Consider the following 7,307-nt stretch of genomic DNA (forward strand, 5'->3'; position numbering starts at 1 on the left):
AACGTGGCGCACAGTGTGACGTCAAAAAATGCGCACACCTTTGACGCTGCGTTTTCCGCGTTTTCTCCATTTTTCTGTCCACACGTAAATGCAAAATCTGAGTTTTTAAAAATATCCACCCTGGCTGGAGTTTTTAAAAATCTCCATTTTCAGTGACCAAAAACGCCGTTTACGTGTGGATGAAAGGTGCAAACGCATAGAAAAATCTGTGTTTTCAAAAATACCCGGTTTGTGTGGACGTGGCATGGATGTGTAAAGCGCTTTGTGGTCTTTAGGGACTAGTAAAGCGGTATACAAATACAGGCCATTTACATGCAGGTTGCCCTGCAGTGAAATGGCCTGTACTTGCCCCCCCCCTCAGTCCAAACATACACAACTTATGTTGTGTTTGAAAATAAAAGTTGGGCTGATTTTAACATCATTACAAAAAGTGTAGTTAATTATTTTTAATCATATTCAGGTTACCACAAATTGTTTTTTTCATTTAGTTGAACTTGAAATGTTTGTCAGTAGGTAAACAATTAGTATTGTACAGTTGGAAATATCAAGTTATTCTTAATACTGCAGACTTGCAATGAATAAGTTGTCCTAACAGTCATCTTAAGTAAGCTTTACTTTTTATTTTTGAGGCAACGAGTTTACATAGTTTTGAGTTCTGTGAACTAATTAGATTTTACAGTGTGCCCCGGGTCCAGTGGCGGTGGCGGCGCTGCATCTCCGGCGGCCTGCCCCGGGTCCAGTGGCGGCGCTGCTCCTCCAGCGGCCTGCGGCGTAGCTCCGACGAGCGACCACGAGATGTGGCACCTGATCTACGATGTGCTGGTTGCGGACGTGCCGTTCGTGGACGTGCTGGCCGGGCGGGTCGCGGACGTGCTGGCCCCTCCAGCTCTCCGAGGTCTTGCGCGGGCAGCGCGGACTCCTCCTGCTCGCTGAGCTCCTCTGGTGGCGGTGCAGGCTCCTCCCGCTCGCTGAGCTCCTGCTCCGGCTCGCTGAGCTCCACCTCCGGCGGAGGCTCTGGCCTCGGCTCGCTGAGCTCCAGGCTGAGCAGGTCCGGGTAGCGACGTAGCAGGTGGTGAAGATGATGGCAGAATGGCGGCTGCAGGCAGATGAGAGAACGGTGATACAGCCACGGCAGATGGTGAAGCCGCGAGTGGTGTGGAGACCTCTGACTGAGGTAACGCTGCCTGCGTTAACGGCTGGTTAAAAGCAGCGTTATCATCCACTGCAGACACAGACAAAGATGGTGAGGAAAACGAAAAATTGTCCTTATTACTCACCCCAGCCGGCTCTTGAGATGTCCAGGAATCCGGCTGTGATGAGGAGCGCAGGCGGCGTGTAGACGTCGGGGCCGGCGTGTCAGGCTGTGAATCCACCGGCTGCCCGGGCCAGTGAGCAGCCTGAGTAGGAGAGTGGAAGTGGAGGGTAGAAAGCAGAAAGTCCAGGATGGACTGGCTCGGTGGTGCACTGGCCACCTCTGACCATCACCAGTAGGCAACATGGGGTTAGTATCTTGCCCAAGGATATTTGGCATGCAGCCAGGAGGCAGCCTGGGATCGAACCACCTTCTGATTAGTGGCTGACCTGCTCTGACACCTGAGCTACAGCCACCCCTGTAGCTCAGGTGTCAGGGAAAGGAGGACCCAGCCGCGGAGCTCTGAATAAAGACAGATTTATTTAAAGTGAAGTTAACAATAAATGCACCATTCATCCCTGTTGCTCCCCAAGACTCCCGTGAGTGTCTCCCACTCAGACGTCTGTGTTCGTGCTCCCCGCTGTAGAGTTTCTGCACACCCTGTGCGTGCTGCCCTTCCTCTCCACGTTCCTCCTGTAGGAAAACAATAGAGGCGGCCGTTAAACACTGACCCCCGCGGGCACACACACACGATCTGCACTTCCTAAACACACACACTGACTTGGGAGTCTAACGTAATGATCCCGCGCCGGTGGGAGCTCCAACACTCTCCTAAATAGTTCCCCCACGAGCCCTGAATGACAGCAGGTGTGTGGCAGGAGCTTCGGGTGTGGCCAGTCCGCCAGCAGAGCCACACCCACCAGGCCTGAAGGCGCCTGCAGAAACACATACACACATCCGCAAACAGGGAGAAGAGGGACAGCAACACCAAATATACATGCAATACAAGACAAGTCCATAACTGCTCAGGGTCCAGGGTCACTCAGACCCAGGACCCTGACACATTGATCAGTGCTTCCAGGATCTCGTAATGAAGAAGGCTCAGAGTGCATCTTCCCCGGCCAAATCTGAGATGCCGTCATCCAAAAGATGTCGCCCGGCAGATTCTCCCGGCACAACATCGCCAGCCGGTAAAGACATTGCCGACATACTGGAGTCAATCGACAAACGATTGTCCAGTTTCGATGCAAAGCTGTCCTTGGTGGAGATTCTTCACCGGGAATTTAAATCCTTGCGAGAATCCCTGGAGTACAGCCAGCAGCAGGTGGAAACGCTCGCTGCTGAAAATGCCACGCTAAGGGAGTCAGTGAAATGTGTCACAGACAATGTTACCCCGCTAAATAGAGAAAATAAAAAAAATAAAAGAGACAGTTATTGATCTACAAGCTTGTGGCATGCGTGACAATCTTGTACAGTATTTTCTGGTATTCCAGAAGCCGCTGGAGAAGACGCGAAGACTACAGTGAAAAGCTTAATCAAAACCCACCTGAAGCTGCCATTAACATTGATGACACTTGCTGACTTTTTATCCTCACTCTATAAATGCTGACCATTTAAAAGGCCTTACCTGTAAACGCTGCCTTATCCACCAGAGTCCACCGAGAGTGGATTCTAGAGTCTTTCCATGCTCCTGTTAGCGATCCTCCTCTGTAGAAGGCTCTACTGGTCCATATCTATGGGCCTTTCTGCAAATAACGCCCATTGAATGGACTGATAACATCCAAAGCTGGTGGAAGTGACGTACCTTTTGTTGTGAGAATAAAATTGTTTTTATGGCTTTTCTTTTTTTTTTTCAGAAGTTGGGACACCAACATGAACTCTTTACAAGCATTTGACATTTCAAATATAGGAGATCAAAAGGCTTATGTGTGGTCAAAATAACAAAGATTCTGTTTAGTTCAAATCTGAGTTTTATTATGGAGGCAGCTAAGGGTTAATGGAATAATAAAATGAAAATGAAATAGAAAAAAAAATATAGAAAATAAATAAAATGAGAAAATACCATAAAAATCAAACAAAGAGGATCATCATTGGCTCCATATACTAGACAGGAGCCTAACCAAATTCATGCCATGCTTGGATAAAGAAAATAATGCCATGTTGAAATTTTTGCTTCATTAACTTAAAATTTAAATATCTGCAACATTTAGGATTGGGATTCAACTTTATTGTCATTACACATGTATAAATACAGGGTAACGAAATACAGTAAAAGTAAAGTACGGACCAAAAAATACTTTTTTAGAGCAGTGCCACAAGATGGCAGCATACCCCTATGTGGCTGTAAGGTAGATACAAAAATAGGCAGATCCAAAAGTATCAAGAAATACTTTTCCTTTCTTTCTTTCATTTCTTACTCCTTACTTGTAGGATTTGTATATATTTGTATATATGTGTGTATATATTTGTATATATATATATACAGATAGATAGATGCAGTTGATGTAACTCTGTACAGGAGTGGAAAGAAAAAGTAACTCATTCAAAGGGAAAAGATAGATTTTTGTCAATGAGCTTGAAATTTTTAAGTTTATTTCAGCAAACCATTCATGAACATCCAAATTGTGTTTTTTTGGATTTTCACTTTTTTCTTTTTTTTCTTTTGCAGCAGACTCATCAGGTCAGAAACAGTCAGTCATCTTCAACTTGCTTGTCCCCCCTCCCCCTGTGCCTGTGGAACCTCCTGTAGGTCATTCAACTGTTTTTTTTGTTGTTTAGAAAGCACTGGTTTTTCTGAGCCTTCAATAATTTCTGCAGCGATATTTCTAAGATCTTTTATCCATTTATCTTTATTTTGCATTGCAGGTTGCGGTGCAGGTTGCATTGCAGGTTGCGCTGCAGGTTGCGCTGCAGGTTGCGCTGCAGGTTGCGCTTCATCTATTTTCTCAAAGATGCGTTTGGTCAACTGTTCTTTTGCAGCTTCTCTGAAAGTCTCTTTCAGTACCTCTTCTTCCTGTTCCAAGATCACTCTGTCATAAACAGCTCTTCTGCTACAACAGCATTTACAGCAATCATAGCATTTACAGCAATCACAACACAGGGACTTCAGGGCCACCAGAAAAACAATACCAAAGAGCACCGAGAATCCAATAAGCTGAAAAGGAATGATCAAAGATCAGTTAGAATAACACAAAACAAAATTAAATGCTGCAGATGAGAGAAAAAACAACAACAACAAAAGGAAAAACTCACCCTTGATGTGTTTTTCAGAGAATTGATCATCACATTTTCCTCAGCTGTGATGCTGGTTTTATCTTTGCAGGCTAACTGTGATTTCTCTGCTTCCCTCTCACAGCAAACATACCAGTCTCCATCAACGAGCACAGAGACGACCCATAGCACACCAACACAAAATGCCTTGAAAATTCGACTCCAGAAAACGCCACATAACTGTGTCCTGACACATTGCTGGTTCTGTTGCTCCTGATTGTTAAATTCACACACACATGTATACTTGCAGGTCCTCTGTAATGTCTTGTCTGTCCAAAGTATTAAGAAAAATATAATGCAAAATGGCATGAACATGTATGTGCTGCAGTCTCGAGCTCCATCTTTGCACGTGCATTGTATATCACGCTCAAGTAAAATATTGTAAGTAAAACTGCCAACGATGGTAACAAAAATGCTGAAAGCCCTAAAGGGAAAATTTGTCAGAAAATCCCTCATCTTTGGCAGAAAGTTTGTATCTGATGAAAGCTGCAGCTTAGAATGTGAACAAGTAACAGTGAGACCACAAGCATTTCCCTTTTGGGGGAAAAAGGTTCTGAAGGGGTGGGACTTTGCGACTGAAGTCCCACCCCTTCAGAACTCCTCCCCCTTTGTGAGTGTGGACTAGTGATGTGTCCTGTGTGTCGAAGCGTCGAATCGTGTGTCGGGTAATCTCGGGGGCGTTTTTGTGAGACTTGCTTTGATTACGTATGCAGTGACGTTCGAGGCCTCGCGGGCAGTCCGTACCACGTGACTGATTCAGGGACTGGTTCACCGGTTCGCGCCAGATTCGAAATAAAATGGGCAGAAAAACAGCTGATTCCCCATCACACTGTGTTGTGGAATTGGATTACCTACGTGCTACATAGTTACTTGTGCATTTCTTCTTCGATGGAACCAGCAAGGAAGAGATTTTTTTTTTTTTTTTTGTCTCTCCTAATAAAGTATGCACACAGTAATAAATATCACAAATGATAAACACCATAATATAAATAAACAACACTACACATCCTATAATCTGATTTCTGTCTTTTAGTTTATTAAAAAATGAAGCACCAAACACTAGTTTGTGTCATTATCCAGATGTACATAAGCATGATTACACAGGTACTAGGAGCGGGTTTTGATTATCGATTAAAATCGATTCTAGCTTGGATAACGTGATATCGATTTCATTAAAATCCTGAATCGATTTTTAATATAAATATTACTACATTTCAACCACCACCAAACAGCTAAAACAGTAAATGAGAGGAGGTACACCGATTCTGCACAAAGACGTAAACACAAAGCTCGACCCGCCGACAGATCAGAATCAGTGAGATGTTGCCTTTCTCACCAGACAGCACGGACATGGTCGGGGCTGAAAGCCGACAGTTCACTGATTCTGATCCGTCGGCGGGTCCGTGCTTCGTGTTTACGCCTTTTTTGCGCTGATTCTGAAGCTGCAGGTTTTATTTCTCTTCAAACAATATTGACCGAACCAGCAGAAAAAGGAGATCCAAACTATGCTTCACATAAACATCGTCATGAATTTCCTCTTGCTTTTGCTGTTTTGCTTTCACCAGGATAAAATCACACTTCATGCACAGCGTTCTCTCTCACACACACACACTCTCGCTCTCTCTCTCTCTCTCTCTCTCTCGCTCTCACACACACACACACACACACACACACACACACACACACACACACACACACACACACACTCAAAAAAATAAGTCATTGGATGAACTCAATTGGACTGATGGCAGGTTTTCCATGTAATACATCTATTTTGGTCCAACCTAATCTACATACATCATGACAATTCAATTAAATTGAGTCAGTAGACTTTGTGACTGATAATGACTGATATTTCTTACTTAGTGTCCTTTGATATGCCAAAAAGATACATAAATAAATCTTTGTATAAAATGATTACCGATTTACTAAGAATTACACATTGATACCTTCACTCACACATTATCAAAAGCAGATGTATTAATATTGAAAAAGGTCAAGTTTTGATCAAAGGGTCAGGTACGAGGAACCCAGCTGTCTAATATTGTGACATTAATGCTGAGTTTCCTAAAGGTGTCATGGTCCAGGAGAGTGCTGGATTTTTCCATAGTGCTGGTGATTCCACCTCTGGGCGGATTAAAGCTTTTGGATTGTGTTCAGCACAATTTTAATTAGCCATTGTTGATTGATTTGTCTCCTATGATGAATTGTAATGGCTTTTGTTAGCCATTTGCATACTATGCATGCTTTCTCGCTCTCTCTCTCCATACACACACACACACACACACACACACACACACACACATATATATATAAAAAAAAAAAAAACACCCAGCACGCCCCTGCGGGCGGTTTATCCTTCAAGCTCGGGTCCTCTACCAGAGGCCTGGGAGCTTGAGGGTCCTGCGCAGTATCTTAGCTGTTCCCAGGACTGCGCTCTTCTGGACAGAGATCTCCGATGTTATTCCCGGGATCTGCTGGAGCCACTCGCCTAGCTTGGGAGTCACCGCACCTAGTGCTCCGATTACCACGGGGACCACCATTACCTTCACCCTCCACATCCTCTCGAGCTCTTCTCTGAGCCCTTGGTATTTCTCCAGCTTCTCGTGTTCCTTCTTCCTGATATTGCTGTCATTCGGAACTGCTACATCGATCACTACGGCCGTCTTCTTCTGTTTGTCTACCACCACTATGTCCGGTTGGTTAGCCACCACCATTTTGTACGTCTGTATCTGGAAGTCCCACAGGATCTTAGCTCGGTCATTCTCCACCACCCTTGGGGGCATCTCCCATTTTGACCTCGGGACTTCCAGGTTATACTCGGCACAGATGTTCCTGTACACTATGCCGGCCACTTGGTTATGGCGTTCCATGTATGCCTTGCCTGCTAGCATCTTGCACCCTG

At 44.7% G+C, this 7,307-nt stretch overlaps 1 long non-coding RNA gene across 1 annotated transcript; it reads right to left on the reverse strand.

Moving 5' to 3' along the window:
• Positions 1 to 4,010: 4,010 nt before the first annotated feature.
• Positions 4,011 to 4,987, reverse strand: LOC145423127 (uncharacterized). Its single transcript, XR_013904224.1, has 2 exons — positions 4,385 to 4,987; positions 4,011 to 4,286 (listed from the first exon to the last, which is right to left on the reverse strand). It is a non-coding gene; the product is annotated as an uncharacterized LOC145423127 (long non-coding RNA).
• Between the last annotated feature and the right edge of the window lie 2,320 nt (positions 4,988 to 7,307).

The sequence above is a fragment of the Astatotilapia calliptera genome, chromosome 20, assembly GCF_964374335.1.
Source record: "Astatotilapia calliptera chromosome 20, fAstCal68.1, whole genome shotgun sequence".
NCBI classification, from domain to species: domain Eukaryota; kingdom Metazoa; phylum Chordata; class Actinopteri; order Cichliformes; family Cichlidae; genus Astatotilapia; species Astatotilapia calliptera.